The 19,602-nt window shown below is 39.3% G+C and overlaps 1 protein-coding gene across 3 annotated transcripts in view; it reads right to left on the bottom strand.

Moving 5' to 3' along the window:
* The window catches only part of LOC124777985 (ATP-binding cassette sub-family A member 7-like), a 594,849-nt gene extending 575,865 nt beyond the window's left edge, over positions 1-18,984 (bottom strand). For all 3 annotated transcript variants that reach the window (XR_007015818.1, XR_007015819.1, XM_047253552.1), the window contains exon 1: positions 18,835-18,984. The gene's annotated coding sequence lies outside the window, so the exon portion shown is untranslated. The remainder of the gene's footprint in view (positions 1-18,834) is intronic.
* Between the last annotated feature and the right edge of the window lie 618 nt (positions 18,985-19,602).

Below are 19,602 nucleotides of genomic sequence, written 5' to 3'. Positions count from 1 at the left end.
ATGTGTGCAGCGTAACTGGCAGGTAGTTGCGCACATCGGAGCCACAATGGAGTTGACTCCGGCCTCCAACAGGACGCTGGTCACCGGACTCTTCCTAAAAGTTCCTATTGCTAGGCAAACGCCACAGTGGTGTACTGGGTCGAGTAAACGCAATGCTGAGGGTGCCGCTAAACCATAAACCACACTCCCATAGTCAAGGTGGGATTGAATAAAGGCTCTGTAGAGCTGCAGCAGCGTACAACAATCTGCACCCCAGTTGGTGTTGCTCAGGCAGCAGATGGCATTGAGGGCCCCCAGCACTTCTGCTTAAGCTGACGGAGCTGAGGAAGGCAAGTCAATAGGGCATCAAAAACCAGTCCTAAGAATCGATACGTCTCCGCTACAGTGGGGGGATCATCATTAAGGTAAAGTTCTGGTTCCGGATGAATGTTATGATGCCGATAGAAGTGCTTAACACATGACTTTGCGGCCAAAAACTGGAAACCGTGGGCTAGACCCCATGACTGATAGCTCCCTGTAGGCGCAGCTCAACAACACCAGCACTGGTGGAGCAGTATGAATTGCTGAAGTCGTCTGCATACAGAAAGAGATATGGACGGCCCTACAGCTGCTGCTGCTAAACCCTTAACGGCCACTAAAAATAGAGATACATTCAATATGGAGCCCTGCAGGACCCCATTCTCCCAGATATGGTGGAAAACTATGAGAGACACCAACCTGGACATGGAAAGTATGAAGTGTCAGGAAATTGTGGATAAAAATCGGGAGCAGGCCTCAGAGACCCCACTCGTACAATGTGGAAAGGATATTATGTCGCCAGGTCGTGTTATAGGCTCTTCATAAAAATAAAAAATAAAAATAAAAAAATCGCAGACTCGAGGGAAACTAGATTACCAGTGGTAGAGTGACCCTGGCGGAAGCCACCTTGACATGGAGCCAGTAGGCCACATGACTCCAGGACCCAACCCACCCACCAACACACCATACATTCCTGCAGCTTACAAAAAACGTTGGTGAGGCTAATGGGCCGATAGCTATCCACATCAAGCGGGTTTTTAACGGGTTTAAGCACAGGAATGATGGTGCTCTCCTGTTGTTGCGATGTAAAGGCACCATCACACCAGATCTGGTTGAAGATCATGATGAGATGTCACTTTTAGTCAGATGAGAGATGTTTAATCATCTGACTGGATCCGATCTGGCCCGGGAGCTGTGTCGGGGCAATGTGCAAGAGCGCTGAGGAGCTCCCACTCTGTAAATGGGGCATTATATGGTTCACTGTGACATGTAGTCAACAAGAGGACTTTCCTTTCCATCCACCGTTTGAGGCTGTGAAAGGCTGGGGGTGGGGGGGGGAGGGGGGGGGGGTAGTTCTCCAACGCAGAGGCTCGAGAATAGTACTCAGCAAAGTGCTCAGCAATCACGTTTGCTTTGGTAGACAACACAGCATTGATGTTGATGCCAGGGATACCTGTTGGGGTCTGGTACCGAAAAAGACATCTGATATTGGCCCAGACTTGGCAAGGTGACATATGGCACCCAATGGTCAACACGTCTCTCTCCCAACACTCCTGATTCCCCCTTTTAAAAAGCTGGTGAATGCAGGTATGTAGGCGCTTAAAAGCTATGAGGTGCTCCAAGGAAGGGTGCCGCTTATGCCACTGTAGAGCTCACCAATGCTCTTTAATTGCCTCAGCGAATTCTGGCGACCACCAAGGGACCGCTTTTCGCTGGGACCATCCTAAAGGGCAAGGGATCACGTTTTCTGCAGCAGTAACAATTGTTGTAGCCACCTGCTCAACCATCACATCAATGTTAGTGTGGGGGAGACTCAACGGTGACCAAAGAGGTGAAAGTTTCCCAGTCTGCCTTGTTTAAAGCCCATATGGATGGGCATCTGTGGGCCTGACACTGGGGCAGAGACAGGAAGATGGGGAAGTGGTCACTACCACACAGGTCGTTATGTGCTCTCCAGTGGATAGATGAGAGAAGTCCTGGGCTGCAAATTGATAAATCAATGACCGATAACTACCATTAGCCACACTGAAATGTGTGGCGGCCCCAGTATTTAAGAGGCATAGGTCAAACTGAGACAGCGAAGTTTCGACATCTCGGCATTGGCCAGTAAGCACGGTGCCACCCCCCAAGGGGTTATGGGCAACAAAATCTCCCAAAAGTAGGAAAGGTTTAGGGAGTTGCCAATCAATGCAGTCAATATGTTCAGGGGTACCACACCATCTGGAGGGAGATATACATTGCAGAAAGTTGTTCCCAGCATCATCCGTATCCTGACAGCCACACCTTCAAGAGGAGTTTGAAGGGCCACAGGTTCACTACATACCGAGTTCAAGACATAAACGCAAACTCCACCTAACACTATTACATTCGCTACAGTTCTTGTAATATACCCTGTAGCCGCAAAGGGCAGGAGTCCGCATTGACGGGAAACAGGTTTCCTGGAGGGCAATGCAGAAAGCAAGCATAAAGCTTAACAGTTGCTGTAGCTCAGCCAGGCAGTGGAAAAAACTGCCACAATTCCACTGGAGGATGACGTCATTGAGAGACTGAGAAAGCATGGAACATTCAATGAGGCAGTTTACACCTCAGGGTCACTTGCTGCCACCAACTTATTGCCTGAGCAGTCTATATCCATTGGGTCTGAGGGTCCGGTGAGATCTAGATCCTCAGAGGCTGCCAGAATCTCCACCTTATCCCCACACGCAAGCTTGTAGGTAGCGGTGATGTGGGTGCCACCACAATTTCCTTGGTCTTAGGGGTCTTCTTTTTGGACTATTCTCGCTAATCCTTGGGTTTATCTGGCTGGGAGGGGAGGGCTTCACTGATTCAGTCTCCGGGACTGAGGGTTTTGAAGCCCTACAACCAGCTGCTTTTGGGCACTTCAGCCACTGGTGGGCGTCATCTTTCCCATTACCAGAAGCCTAGCAAGGGAGTAACCCAAGGGACTCCCTAGCGAGATGAGCCAAAGAATGCTTATGCTTCTCTGGCTGAAAAGTGGGGACTGGTGTCCCCAATTGGGGGAGGGGGGGGGGGGGGGGCAGTGCTCCCAAGGTAGGTGGTGCGGGACCAAAAGGGGGGCCGCCCCACCATCAAGGGGGCAGGTGTAGTCTTACAGCTCCGAGAGCGGACTGGAACTTGTGGAACCGATGAGGCTACAACTGTTCTCATAGTGGCGGCATAAGATAAGGTCATAGCCACAGGATGTAGGTGCTCAAATTTCCTGTTGGCCCCAGTGTAGGTCAGTCGGTCCACCATCTTGTATTCCATGCTTCTCATTTCTTGCTGTAAAATCCTGCAGTTTGGTGAGCAAGGGGAATGATGCTCTATGCAGTTGACATAGATGGGAGGTGAGGCACATGGAGTATTGGGATGGGATGGATGTCCACAATCTCGACATGTGATGCTGGAAGTACATCGGGAAGACGTGTGGCCGAACTCCCAGCACTTAAAGCACCACATTGGGGGAAGGATGTATGGGTTAACATCACAGCTGTAGACCATCACCTTGACCTTCTCGAGTAATGTGACACCCTTGAAGGCCAAGATGAAGACACCGGTGGCTACCTGATTATCCCTCAGACACCGATGGACACATCAGATGAAATGAACTCCTCATCGCCCTAAGTTGGTGCACAGCTCGTTGTCAGACTGAAAAAGTAGGTCCCTGTGGAATATAATACCCTGGACCATATTTAAGCTCGTATGAGGCGAGGTGGTAACGGAAATATTTCCCAGATTATCACAAGCGAGTAATGCCAATGACTGGGCAGAGGATGCCATTTTTATCAGAACTGACCCTGACCGCATTTTGGACAAGCCCTCCACTTCTCAAACTTGTCCTCTAAATACTCTACAAAGAACTGTGGCTTCACTGAGACAAAGGAGTCCCCATCAAGAGGAAAATTTTGAAAAAACGCAGGTCAAACTTAGGGGACCATCACGTACAGGCTGAAATGTGAGAGACTCCTTTTAGTTGCCTCTTACAACAAGCAGGAATACCTCGGATCTATTATAACCCACAGGGCCCGCAGGAGGGACTCATGTATAATAATTCCCACAAACAAACAGAACTTATTTTTCCTTTACTTCTTTTTAAAACTTCTGTTGCATAACTGATGTTTAGTGTCCACAACAAAAAGTAAAGGTGTCATCTTCAAGGTTGGTTTCAACACTACAGTGTTTTACTGGGCATGCCACTTCCACCCTTAGAATTAAGTGACTCTGTTCAACATGGAATACATGCCACAGTGCATATTATATTGTATGATTACAAATGTAATAGTGTTCTCAGAGGAAATGTTGTCCATGTACCTCTGCATATAGTGTTATTCTATGTCATCAAATATGCATGATTTGTTTTTTACTTTTATTTAATCATTCAGAAGACATTATTCCATAACTCGGCATCTGACAGACAGCTGTGCTTTGGTCAAATGACTCCCTGCTCTAATTGCTTGTTGCCTACAACAATCTTACTGGAGTTAACCAGGGGGAATGGACTACTGAAAAACTTTCTGTTGTTCACAGGCCAAGTGGTTCCACTGGCCAGCTCTAATTGGCACTGATCAATGAGCAATAAGTATGTCAATACGGAGAATGAAACAACAGCACAGATATGATGGTGTTTAGTAGACATGCCATTGTTAAGACATGAAAGTTACCTGTACAATAGCATGAACAAAAAATAAGGTTGTGTGTATGTAACATAAACAGTGAGTATGAAGTAATCAGTAAGAGGAATTAAACTAATGGCTTCTTCAGTGATTACTCATACATTCTTAAACATGAATACTATATCCCTGCCTGGAGGATCTCCAGATAACAGCATACATATTATTATAATCCTAAGTTTATTGATATTGGTGTATAATTTTGTACTTGATAAATGTTTTTTTTTTACAATTTAATTGAATTTGTTGGCTCACAGAAATCCCAATCACTTATATATTCACAGAGTATATTTTTGTACCAATAACAAATGAACTCCTTTTACTGTGTGTGCAGTTACACAAAACTGTTTCTCAGTTGCAAGCACACCAACTCAATGAGGTTAGTTTAATACAAGAAGAACAATGAATGTATTATGAATGAAGTAGTGTTTACAGGACTTCATGTTTATGTGGGAAGATTAATGAAACAAAGAATTCATGTACCATACCAATTATGTAATTGTTTAAGTTTTTATGCAAAATGGAAGCTATCTATATCTCTACAAATGTGTGACAATATTGAATATTTCTTTCACAAATAAAATACTCAGCAAGGTACACAGTTATTAAGACACTTTTTTTTTTTGTCATCAGTCTACTGACTGGTTTGATGCGGCCCACCACGAATTCCTTTCCTGTGCTACCCTCTTCATCTCAGAGTAGCACTTGCAACCTACGTCCTCAATTATTTGCTTGACGTATTCCAATCTCTGTCTTCCTCTACAGTTTTTGCCCTCTACAGCTCCCTCTAGTACCATGGAAGTCATTCCCTCATGTCTTAGCAGATGTCCTATCATCCTGTCCCTTCTCCTTATCAGTGTTTTCCACATATTCCTTTTCTCTCCAATTCTGCGTAGAACCTCCTCATTCCTTACCTTATCAGTCCATCTAATTTTCAACATTCGTCTATAGCACCACATCTCAAATGCTTCGATTCTCTTCTGTTCCAGTTTTCCCACAGTCCGTGTTTCACTACCATACAATGCTGTACTCCAGACGTACATCCTCAGAAATTTCTTCCTCAAATTAAGGCCGGTATTTGATATTAGTAGAATTCTCTTGGCCAGAAATGCCTTTTTTGCCATAGCGAGTCTGCTTTTGGTGTCCTCCTTGCTCCGTCCGTCATTGGTTATTTTACTGCCTAGGTAGCAGAATTCCTTAATTTCATTGACTTCGTGACCATCAATCCTGATGTTAAGTTTCTCGCTGTTCTCATTTCTACTACTTCTCATTACCTTCGTCTTTCTCCGATTTACTCTCAAACCATACTGTGTACTCATTAGACTGTTCATTCCGTTCAGCAGATCATTTAATTCTTCTTCACTTTCACTCAGGATAGCAATGTCATCAGCGAATCGTATCATTGATATCCTTTCACCTCGTATTTTAATTCCACTCCTGAACCTTTCTTTTATTTCCATCATTGCTTCCTCGATGTACAGACTGAAGAGTAGGGGCGAAAGGCTACAGCCTTGTCTTACACCCTTCTTAATATGAGCACTTCGTTCTTGATCGTCCACTCTTATTATTCCCTCTTGGTTGTTGTACATATTGTATATGACCCATCTGTCCCTATAGCTTACCCCTACTTTTTTCAGAATCTTGAACAGCTTGCACCATTTTATATTGTCGAACGCTTTTTCCGGGTCGACAAATCCTATGAAAGTGTCTTGATTTTTCTTTAGCCTTGCTTCCATTATTAGCCGTAACGTCAGAATTGCCTCACTCGTCCCTTTACTTTTCCTAAAGCCAAACTGATCGTCACCTAGCGCATTCTCAATTTTGTTTTCCATTCTTCGGTATATTATTCTTGTAAGCAGCTTCGATGCATGAGCTGTTAGGCTGATTGTGCGATAATTCTCGCACTTGTCAGCTCTTGCCGTCTTCGGAATTGTGTGGATGATGCTTTTCCGAAAGTCAGATGGTATATCGCCAGACTCATATATTCTACACACCAACGTGAATAGTCGTTTTGTTGCCACTTCCTCCAATGATTTTAGAAATTCTGTTGGAATGTTATCTATCCCTTCTGCCTTATTTGACCGTAAGTCCTCCAAAGCTCTTTTAAATTCCGATTCTAATACTGGATCCCCTATCTCTTCTAAATCGACTCCCGTTTCTTCTTCTATCACATCAGACAAATCTTCACCCTCATAGAGGCTTTCAATGTATTCTTTCCACCTATCTGCTCTCTCCTCTGCATTTAACAGTGGAATTCCTGTTGCACTCTTAATGTTACCACCGTTGCTTTTAATGTCACCAAAGGTTGTTTTGACTTTCCTGTATGCTGAGTCTGTCCTTCCGACAATCATATCTTTTTCAATGTCTTCACATTTTTCCTGCAGCCATTTTGTCTTAGCTTCCCTGCACTTCCTGTTTATTTCATTCCTCAGCGACTTGTACTTCTGTATTCCTGATTTTCCCGGAACATGTTTGTACTTCCTCCTTTCATCAATCAACTGAAGTATTTCTTCTGTTACCCATGGTTTCTTCGCAGCTACCTTCTTTGTACCTATGTTTTCCTTCCCAACTTCTGTGATGGCCCTTTTTAGAGATGTCCATTCCTCTTCAACAGTACTGCCTACTGCGCTATTCCTTATTGCTGTATCTATAGCGTTAGAGAACTTCAAACGTATCTCGTCATTCCTTAGTACTTCCGTATCCCACTTCTTTGCGTATTGATTCTTCCTGACTAATGTCTTGAACTTCAGCCTACTCTTCATCACTACTATATTGTGATCTGAGTCTATATCTGCTCCTGGGTACGCCTTACAATCCAGTATCTGATTTCGGAATCTCTGTCTGACCATGATGTAATCTAATTGAAATCTTCCCGTATCTCCTGGTCTTTTCCAAGTATACCTCCTCCTCTTGTGATTCTTGAACAGGGTATTTGCTATTACTAGCTGAAACTTGTTACAGAACTCAATTAGTCTTTCTCCTCTTTCATTCCTTGTCCCAAGCCCATATTCTCCCGTAACCTTTTCTTCTGCTCCTTCCCCTACAACTGCATTCCAGTTGCCCATGACTATTAGATTTTCATCCCCCTTTACATACTGTATTACCCTTTCAATATCCTCATACACTTTCTCTATCTGTTCATCTTCAGCTTGCGACGTCGGCATGTATACCTGAACTATCATTGTCGGTGTTGGTCTGCTGTCGATTCTGATTAGAACAACCCGGTCACTGAACTGTTCACAGTAACACACCCTCTGCCCTACCTTCCTATTCATAACGAATCCTACACCTGTTATACCATTTTCTGCTGCTGTTGATATTAGCCGATACTCATCGGACCAGAAATCCTTGTCTTCCTTCCACTGCACTTCACTGACCCCTACTATATCTAGATTGAGCCTTTGCATTTCCCTTTTCAGATTTTCTAGTTTCCCTACCACGTTCAAGCTTCTGACATTCCACGCCCCGACTCGTAGAACGTTATCCTTTCGTAGATTATTCAGTCTTTTTCTCATGGTAACCTCCCCTTTGGCAGTCCCCTCCCGGAGATCCGAATGGGGGACTATTCCGGAATCTTTTGCCAATGGAGAGATCATCATGACACTTCTTCAATTACAGGCCACATGTCCTGTGGATACACGTTACGTGTCTTTAATGCAATGGTTTCCATTGCCTTCTACACCCTCATGTCGTCGATCATTGCTGATTCTTCCGCCTTTAGGGGCAATTTCCCACCCCTAGGACAAGAGAGTGCCCTGAACCTCTATCCGCTCCTCCGCCCTCTTTGACAAGGCCGTTGGCAGAATGAGGCTGACTTCTTATGCCGGAAGTCTTCAGCCGCCAATGCTGATTATTTATCAAAATTTAGGCAGTGGCGGGGATCGAACCTGGGACCGAAGACGTTTTCGATTATGAATCAAAGACGCTACCCCAAGACCATGGGGCAAATACAAACTCCCAACCAGCAACCAAGGTTTACTTTCCCTGTGGTTTCAGAGTCATTATACTGAATGCCACGACTTAAAGAGCCAAAGAGAAAAAAATTGTGATATACATAATCACAACACTGAGTGGATTATAAGGAAACATACAAATAATCCCACCTAACACTAGTTTGTGTCAAACAGGTATATGATATATGAGAGTAACACTTCAAAACATGCCACATGTTTTCAAATGAATACTAAATACAAATTTATTTGAAAGATATGAAAGAATATCTACAGTACCACTGCTTCTATTCATTAAGTGAATACATGAACTTCAATATATGTAATTCATTATTCATGTAGGTTTTACAAGTAGTATGTACACCTACATATAATCTTTATTATTATTTTTCTTTCCTGTCTCAGATGTTATGTCTGGTTAAAAATGGAAAGTGACGCGGACCTTGATCAAGCGTGACTTCCTATTAACTGTACCGTATATGTTACATTGCATTTAGGAACTTTCGGGTAATTGAACATGTATCAATAATTACAGATTTCTGTAGTTGTATATATACGTTTGGATGTAGCTGTATTGCGTTTATGTACTGGTGGATATTGTGTGGTATGACTCCTGTAGTTGATAGTATAATTGGTATGATGTCAACTTTATCCTGATGCCACATGTCCTTGACTTCCTCAGCCAGTTGGATGTATTTTTCAATTTTTTCTCCTGTTTTCTTCTGTATATTTGTTGTATTGGGTACGGATATTTCAATTAGTTGTTTTAATTTCTTCTTTTTATTGGTGAGTATGATGTCAGGTTTGTTATGTGGTGGTGTTTTATCTGTTATAATGGTTCTGTTCCAGTATAATTTATATTCATCACTCTCCAGTACATTTTGTGGTGCATACTTGTATGTGGGAACGTGTTGTTTTATTAGTTTATGTTGTATGGCATGTTGTTGATGTATTATTTTTGCTACGTTTTCAAGTCTTCTGGGGTATTCTGTATTTGCTAGTATTGTACATCCGCTTGTGATGTGATCTACTGTTTCTATTTGTTGTTTGCAAAGTCTGCATTTATCTGTTGTGGTATTGGGATCTTTAATAATATGCTTGCTGTAATATCTGGTGTTTATTGTTTGATCCTGTATTGCAATCATGAATCCTTCCGTCTCAACTGTATATATTGTCTTTTCTTAGCCATGTGTTGGATACATTTTGATCGATGTGTGGCTGTGTTAGATGATTCGGGTGCTTGCCATGTAGTGTTTTCTTTTTCCATTTTTCTTTCTTCGTATCTGTTGATATTATGTGATCTAAAGGGTTGTAGAAGTGGTTATGAAATTGCAATGGTGTAGCCGATGTATTTATATGAATGATTGCTTTGTGTATTTTGCTAGTTTCTGCTCGTTCTATAAAGAATTTTCTTAAATTGTCTACCTGTCCATAATGTAGGATTTTTATGTCGATAAATCCCCTTCCTCCTTCCTTTCTGCTTAATGTGAAGCTTTCTGTTGCTGAATGTATGTGATGTATTCTATATTTGTGGCATTGTGATCATGTAAGTGTATCGAGTGCTTCTACGTCTGTGTTACTCCATTTCACTACTCCGAATGAGTAGGTCAATATTGGTATAGCATAGGTATTTATAGCTTTTGTCCTGTTTCTTGCTGTCAATTCTGTTTCCAGTATTTTTGTTAGTCTTTGTCTATATTTTTCTTTTAGTTCTTCTTTAATATTTGTATTATCTATTCCTATTTTTTGTCTGTATCCTAGATATTTATAGGCATCTGTTTTTTCCATCACTTCTATGCAGTCGCTGTGGTTATCCAATATGTAATCATCTTGTTTAGTGTGTTTTCCCTTGACTATGCTATTTTTCTTACATTTGTCCATTCCAAAAGCCATATTTATATCATTGCTGAATACTTCTGTTATCTTTAGTAATTGGTTGAGTTGTTGCTGCCAATAGTTTTAGATCATCCATGTATAGCAAATGTGTGATTTTGTGTTGGTATGTTCCAGTAATATTGTATCCATAATTTGTATTATTTAGCATGTTGGATAGTGGGTTCAGAGCAAGGCAGAACCAGAAAGGACTTAATGAGTCTCCTTGGTATATTCCACGCTTAATCTGTATTGGCTGTGATGTGATATTATTTGAATTTGTCTGGATATTAAGTGTGGTTTTCCAATTTTTCATTACTATGTTTAGGAACTGTATCAATTTAGGATCTACTTTGTATAGTTCCAATATTTGTAGTAACGATGAGTGGGGTACACTATCAAAGGCTTTTCGGTAATCAATGTATGCGTAGTGTAGCGACCTTTGTTTAGCTTTAGCTTGATATGTCACCTCTGCATCTATTATCAGTTGCTCTTTACATCCTCGTGCTCCTTTGCAACAGCCATTTTGTTCTTCATTTATAATTTTGTTCTGTGTTGTATGTGTCAATTTCTGTGTAATGACTGAAGTTAATATTTTGTATATTTGTGGTAGGCATGTTATCGGGCAATATTTTGCTGGGTTTGCTGTGTCTGCTTGATCTTTAGGTTTCAGATAAGTTATTCCATGTGTGAGTGTATCAGGGAATGTGTATGGGTCTGCAATGTAACTGTTAAATAATTTAGTTAGATGTGATAGTGTTGAGGTGAACTACTTTAGCCAGAAGTTTGCTACTTTGTCTTTTCCAGGGGCTTTCCAATTGTGCGTAGAATTAATTGCTCCGGTGACTTCATGTTGCAAAATCATCACTTCAGGCATTTGTGGTATCATCTTGTATGTGTCTGTTTCTGCTTGTATCCACCGTGCATGCCTGTTATGCTGTACCGGGTTTGACCATATGTTGCTTCAGAAGTGTTCCATGTCTGTTATGTTTGGTGGGTTGTCTATTTTACTGTGTGTGTTATCTATTGTCTGATAAAATTTCTTTTGGTTTGTGTTGAATGTTTGGTTTTGTTTCCTTCTATTTTCACTTTTTTTGTATCTTCTAAGTCATTTGGCCATTGCTTGTAATTTCTGCTTCTTTTCATCTAATTGCTCTATCGCTTCTTGTTGTGAGATTTTACTTAACCTTTTTCGTTTTTTGTCTGATATTTCATTTCTTATAAATTGTGTTAGCTGTCCGATGTCTTTTCTCAATTTTTCTATTCTGATCTGTAGCCTGTGTTGCAATGCTGGTTTTGTGGGTTTCTTCTGTGTGTTGGTTTGTTCTGATCTCTGCCTAGTGTGTATATTTAGTGTAGTGAGTGCTCCTGTATAAACCAGTAGTTGTAACTCTTCCATAGTTGTATTTGCATTTATTTTGTTGTGTATGATTGTGTTGATAGTTGTTATTGTTGTTTCGACTTGTGGGTTATTTGGTGGTCTATGCAAGAATGGTCTAATGTCTGTATTTGTGTCTTTGTATTCTATATATGTCAGCTGAAATTTTTTCTTCTATATCTAACATGTGTGTCACTTCGTGTTCTATTTGTGCTTGTTCTGGTGGCTGCCTTAAGATTTCATTTTCCTCTGATTGTTTAATTGATGCATCGTGTTCTTTGTTTGTTTGCTCTGGGATGTTTGAGTCCATTACTGTATTTTTTCTTCTTCTGATTGCACATTATTTTGTTCCAGTATTTGTTGTACTTGTTGTTTGATGTTTTCTAATTCTGACTGGGGTATCCTGTTATTTTTTATTATTACACAAATCTGATCAGCTAGTCGTCGTTCTGTTAAAAATTTTAATTCTGGGTATCTGGTAACAAATTTTGTGTATACTTGTGATCTGTATCCAGTTGTGTTGGTTCCTAAGTTTGTTGCTTGGTAATAACAGAACATGAGGTGTCGGTTAACTTCATCTGCCCATCTCATCCTCTGTCTTTGTTTTCCTGCTAGAGTGGTTGCAGGAAGCATATCCTGCAAAACACCTCTATTTGGATTTAAATCATTTTCCGTGTGGCTAGTAGTGTCGTTACCATTGTGAACAGGCATAGGGTTCAAGCGTCGTCCCCGACCATGACAGCACTTGTTCTGTGTAAATTATGTTTTCTCCTCGTAAAGCATGTCTTTATGTTCATATATACTGACGAGGCAGAACATTATGACCATTGCCCACCACGAAACTAAATGCCATCTGTTGGGGCTTCAGGTGCCCAACACAGTAAGGAAAGTATATGAGTGGCCCATAGGTGACTAGAGAATCATTCTAGCAGTGATACAACCTGCAAGTGGGAAAATTCACTGACATACGTCTCTTTGACAAAGCAGCAGATTGTAACAGCCTGAAACCTGTGAATGAGAATCTCAAACAGATGAAGCAAGTGAACAGGAAAGTGCTGATGTATGTAATTTTGCTTTGTGTGAACCATATGTGTTACCTGCAAGTTTCTTATAATACTGTTTCGAGTACCTACTTTCTGTTTCATGAACACACAGTGTTAGTATGTAGTTTAAATTACAATATCTGTTACCTTTTTTTTATATTATAGGCGAAAGGTGTGTATTAGCATTCTGTATAGACTAGGTTTCTATGTATTTTTCTTATGGCATTAATAAAAAATCAAAATTTGTTTTGTAAGAAGTTCCTCTAATTTTTCCAAAATTCTTCAGCTGCACAGATAGTTTATGCTCATCTAACATATAGAACTTTTGTCAGTGGGAGCTGGAGTTTGTCACTACGATAAATGTTGAGTAAGGTAGGTAACAATATATTTACTCACAGCAGAGCATTGTTATGAAGATTCTACTTCTGCCTCGTAAATTCACAAAAAATATTCAATTCTGAAGGAGAGGACCTTTTAAATTTGCAAATTTGAAGTCCAAGATTATGTAACACAGTTTCTGATGCATGATGTTATGCTGCACTCCATCATGTGTTGCAGGTTAAGTTGAAAAATACTGACTGCATTACCAAATGCCTGTCAAAGATATCTTCAGTATGGGGGAGCAGCTTGGTAAAATGTGCCATGGAGTTTCTACTCTTTCCGAAACCTGCCTGATGTGAGAGGACCTTCAGATCAACTATTGGATTCAAGTGGTTCAGCAGTATTCTTTCAAATATCTTATTCAAGCAGCACAAAGAAGAGAAGGGAAATTTTTTTTTTTAAAAAGGTGGGCCCTTTTGCACTAACTATTGCAATTACTTTGGTTGTCCTCCAGATGTTTCACATTTGTTTTGAGATTAGACAGTTACTACAGAAAAGTAGTCAATGTTGGGTTAAAGGTTTGTTCTGTTACACTGTTGAGAAAAGGAGCTATTATCACTTCAGTCACTGCAGGATCCGAGCATAAATGTTGCACATTGAGGGCTGATTTTATCTTTTTTTGTCATTAGTTTTTTCTTGTCAACTTCGCCATCTATCAAAAGTTGAAACACACTTATTATCTGCAGTGACAGCACAAGTGCTTACCATAGTATGGCCATTGCCAAAATAGGCAATTGAAGGGCCTTCATTCCCGCTGACTACTTTTACAGAAAAACATATTTGCACAAATAACAAGCCAGATTTTTTTTTTTTAATGATAATTTAACATCCAATTCCACTGTTACCTCACTGCATGGGTCAATTTCACATACAGGCAAATATTCCCGCAATACAGTAATTGCTTCTTCATTCATACCAGGAATATATGTTGGTTAACCTTTACGTGTTCTACTTATGTTCATTAATGCAGAGTCTGGGTTTCCAACATGTGTTGGTGCCAAATTTTGAACATACCTGTAGTTTGGAGGGAGGCAGAGCGGGAGGGATGGATGGGGAGGAGGGAGAGGGATGGAGGGAGCAATATTAGAGTTTATTGTTCTATTGAGAAAGAACTCATTAGAGACAGAGCATAAGCTAATATTGAAGAAGAATGGAGGAGAAAATAGGCTGTGCCCTTTTATAAAGGAAGCATCTTAGCAATGTCCTAAATTACTTTGGGGAAACCTAAATATGATGGCAACTTGAACCCCACTCCTCCTGAGAGCAGAGTCCACTGCCTTAAATGACAGAACAACCATACTCAGCTGTTACTTGCAAAAACAAAGTGTAATCATATGACATGCTTAGTTTCTCCATACTACACATTGTGGAATCAGATACGATACCTTTACCCATGTTGCAGGAAAGTCATATAATCCTTGGGCATATGCTACAAACCGTTTTAAATGACAACAATTCAGTATCTAAAGTGAAACTGTCACTGGAAAAGAGACCCACATAGAAATTAGCTCATGTAATGTGGTATTTATTAGACAACCATGAAATAATAAGTGTTAAACAATATGGATGTTTAAAACACAATATTTCAGAAACAACACAATTTCGTGTTCCTAAACTTTGAAGAGCACCCTCTGAAACTTTTTGACATAACTGTAGAGTTGTTTTACATCACCACTAATTTCAATATTAAACAGGTCAATCAACTTCATCTTTATTGGCTCAAACAACAAGAAAGATTCTGTAATAATTTCCACTTGTTCTGTTAATGACCAGCTACATATATCTACTCTCTCCTAACCACTCTAAAAACATCCTTTCAATTTCCATTAGGTCGTTCACTTGTTTTACATGGGTCTAGGCAGAAAATTGTTTAATCAAATTATAAATACATCTGGGATCATCTTTTATACCACGTCCCTCCATTTCATCTTCAACTAAACCATAAGAGCTGTAAGTTATGAATGGATCATTTAGAACACGTCTTCTAGTTTGCTACGAGAGCTCTCGTTTCTTCAATATTACATTACAGTACAACCAATCTTCTTGTGGTACATTACTGGTAAATGCAGGCCATCGAATTTTTATAGTGTCTTTCACATCTTTTGTTAGTACAAAACCCCATTTGGCCACACAATTCAGTGACTGTTGTTATGTCCAATTCTTCATCTCGAATAACTGGCTTCCTTCCAACTGTTCCATCTCCTTACCCTTACAGATAAGGAAATAAGTCTGTCCTTTGATCATATTTCCTGGTAACATTTCTGATACCTTGGGACTTCCAATCACATTTGTATTCACTCATAATAGTTGATCCTCTGTGTCTGAATACCTTTCTTTTTTACAGCTGACACTTTCTCCTTGAAATAAATAAAATTTATTTTGTATGCTGTCTGAGAACTACCCCAAAGCACATGAAAACTTTTTTATGTTGTTGCAATTCTGTTCTGGCTCCGAGCACGATGGGACTTAACATCTGAGGTCATCAGTCCCCTAGAATGTAGAACTACTTAAACCTACCTAACCTAAGGACATCACACACATCCATGCCCGAGGCAGGATTCGAACCTGCGACTGTAGTGGTCGCGCGGATCCAGACTGAAGCGCTTAGAATCGCTCGGCCACTCCAGCCGGCACAATTCCGTTCTCTGCCACTCTAATGGTGTCGAAATTTTATTTCTTGCTTAAAGAACAATGTCAGCTGGTAAATCTGCAGAAAATTTAAGCTATTGTTGATGCACAGGCACAACAGGAAATTAAATTAGAAGTTGATGAAACAAAATAATAAACATCATTTTTAGAGACTTTTCTAAACCAATGTTCCTGTAAACATGATAGGAAAATAGTTTGATTCAAAATACATACAACTATATCAAAAGAAAAGTCAGTTGACAAAAATTCATATTCCTGAGGTTGCCTATTAATTACTTCAGATTTTTCTGCCCCAAATTTACCTCAGGCTAACACAATATCAAATATGGATTCAATAAGGTAGGTAGAACAAAGCACTCTCACTCACTCACTCACTCACTCACTCACTTTTTTTTTTTAAATCGCATTAACATTTTGTTTGAAATCAGTATTACTTTCTTTAAGTACATGTCTTTACGGCAAATCATGTAACACCCTCAAAAATATGAGACACGGCCTAATAATGAAAAATAGTTTTATTCATTGACGACAATTACGCAAATCTACAGCCAAGCCAATTACTCGACAAAATGTTACCTGTGCAAATTAATGGTTCATTTTCTAAATAAGTGTAAAAATTACAACTACATAAATCTCAGTAACTCAAAAAACTTGACAGTCAACTAATGAACACACTAATACACAATTTATTGCTAGTATGTGATAATTTCTACTAATAAACTTATACGTAACCTAGCCAAAGGTCTTTGTTAGGTTTGAAGGTGAAAATTTGGCAGGGAGTTGATGAAGCCAATGAAAGCAAATACAAAATACAGTTTGTGGTAACAGACTGATGCCCAGCATAGTCCAAGGTGTATTTCTGATTTATTGAGCTACTTTCACCTAACTCTATCCCAATTTGTTCATACTTTATATACATGTATATAATATTTATGTAATGTATTGGACATGTTTGATATTTTTGTTCTGAATGGTCTAATGTTGGATAAATTCCATATATATCATTCTTTTCCTAACATACTGCAAGACAAATTCAAAAGTACAGAAGGACATTAGAGAGAACTCTTCAAGTATTTTGGTGCTTATATTGTAGGCCTGCATCATCTATAACAAAAAATGCCATGGGAAGTCACTAAATAGCTCTTATAAAATTGATGTATATTATAGAAGAATCAAATGAAGCATACTAAACTTTCTATAGGCCTACATTACTTTTTCTCACTGTGTTCAGACACACACAATGGCTACAGTATTTAAACTTTATTACTGCACATCCCTAAGGATTTTCGCAAAATTCTTTGCAAGGTGAATAAGCAATTGCAGTACATAGAGAACTTTTCAGCAATTGCTGAATATTATTATACTCCGAATTTTCGTCTTGCACAGTAAATAGTAATCTTTACATAATTTCTGTATGGGCAATATTATCTGTTACATCCCTACCAACAAAATACTGTTAAGTTCCTAATTCTTCCACACACTACACAAGTCTCATGTTGAACACTGTCAGTACACAATGGTAGGACAACAAATCTTGACATATCTCAAACAGAACTAACCCAAAGAAATTTAGATCCTCTGAAAATCCACATATATAACCGGTACAGCAATAAATGAAATCATTAGTAGTGATCTAGAAGGAAACACTATTTCCTCAACTGCTAATATGTGAAAAATAGCGAAAATAGTAATTGCAATGATGAAAGGTCACGTTAGTGTTTAATAATATTAGTAAATACTAGTTTATGATCTCCATGACAAGGAAAATCAAGTCCACAACAAGAGCAAAGTAAAATGTCACAATCAAGTAACCATCAACTAGGAAGAGTCAGTTCTTCAGCTACTATCAATCAATACAGCAATAACTTAAAAGCTAAAACAGTTTGTACTGCTCATGTGTCAGTTATTGTTTATATCTTTGGAAAGAACTATAACGAAAATAATTCACATCCATACAGAAGATAAATTTATTAAGTAATCTAAAACATTTGTTGAAGCACCGAATCACTTTTCACAATTTATAAGAGACTATATACCCCACACCAAACAACAGGAATGATCTGTATATTATGAATGAGATTTTCAACTGAAGGTTTGTTTAGTACACATTATTTCAAGAATGCTAACCTATTCTAAAACTTAGATCATGCCATAACGGCACATGGGCTACTACAAGATAAAGTTAAGAAGTCACAGTGGTCATATAAGTGATTTTTCCCTTTTGACCTCACTGCAGAATATGAGTTATTAATACTTATTAAGGTTGACGAATACGGGGAGAACATCTAGTGAAGAATGGTACAAATAACTCTAAAAGACAATAAGATATAGGCCTAATGTCAATTCTATGTGCATGCTGAACTACCACTGAGATACTGAAACTCGCCGTTTATTTGTATATGATGATCTGCGATAACCATAACCTCCCCGTTGGTGTTATTTCAGAATGTGCAGTTTCCTCAGTTGATGCACGCTATCTAAACGGGTGACATTACTCAACAACGTAATTTGATACGTCTGTAATACTAACCGGGCATCCAAGAACAAAAAGCAAATTGTCATTCTCTACACAATATTCCTTTGATTACAACATGTCACAGGCTTCTACTCCTACTACTATTTAGGAAAGAAACAGTTCATTCCAGCACGGAAAATCATATGACGGGCACGCAAGTAATTAGCATCATTCAACCTAGTGAGAGCACCACCAAATGACAGTAATACACTTGAAGTAAATCATACATAATAATACTTTTAAGAAACCACAAGCTTACACCGTGTCAATATTTTGTTACGTAGCTATTCGTGAAAGGGACAGCTGCAGCAAAACACATCGAGCCCTATTGATTATTGAATATAGCCTATTAACTCACAGAATGTGCCTCGTACAGAGCCTTATTCAGCTGGGTAGGGTCCGACAAGTAGAATTTTTCATTTTTTATAGGAACATTAATGACGTTTCCTTGTAAGGTGTCATCTACAATTTTATTTCAAACATCCGCATGTTTCTGACAGGAATTTGAGTTCGACACTGCCCCACCACTCGCCGCACGTGCCAATAGTATTACACAGTTACAGGATAGGTAACATATACATTTCACTATCTGAAACAAAGACTACAACGCAATCGTAAACAAAAAGTTGCTTTCATTCTGAAAATCCTGATGAAAATTTTACTAGAAATTTCAATAGAAAATAGTATAAATAAAAATGTTTAGTATTAAATTATTTTTTCAACAACTATCTTATAAAGTTAAGGCCTTAAGGGTATTCGTACAGTCGACTTTACACCAGTTGCGATCATGACAAGTGGCAATGTAATGAAGACAGCCTACTACCGAAGCAGTACTGTATTCAGGGAAATTCGATTTGTGATAGTTTTGATTTCAATTGTTGTAAAGTGTGATACGTCTGGTAACACGTTTCTCTTAGACATACAGCGACCGCTGATCACTATGTAAAGACGAATTTTCTCACTGAAACGATATTAAAAGATGCGAGAGTGTGAAAACACAGAATAAACTGCGTAGATGTAACATATTAGTAAAAAACTGGGTGTTAATTGTTGTAAAAATGAGTATTGTTAGTAGTTAAACATGGTAACATTTTTCAGATGTCATACAATAAGTTGTCAGAGGATG

Source organism: Schistocerca piceifrons, chromosome 2 (genome assembly GCF_021461385.2).
Source record: "Schistocerca piceifrons isolate TAMUIC-IGC-003096 chromosome 2, iqSchPice1.1, whole genome shotgun sequence".
NCBI classification, from domain to species: domain Eukaryota; kingdom Metazoa; phylum Arthropoda; class Insecta; order Orthoptera; family Acrididae; genus Schistocerca; species Schistocerca piceifrons.
This window is presented reverse-complemented; position numbering and strand designations above follow the sequence as displayed.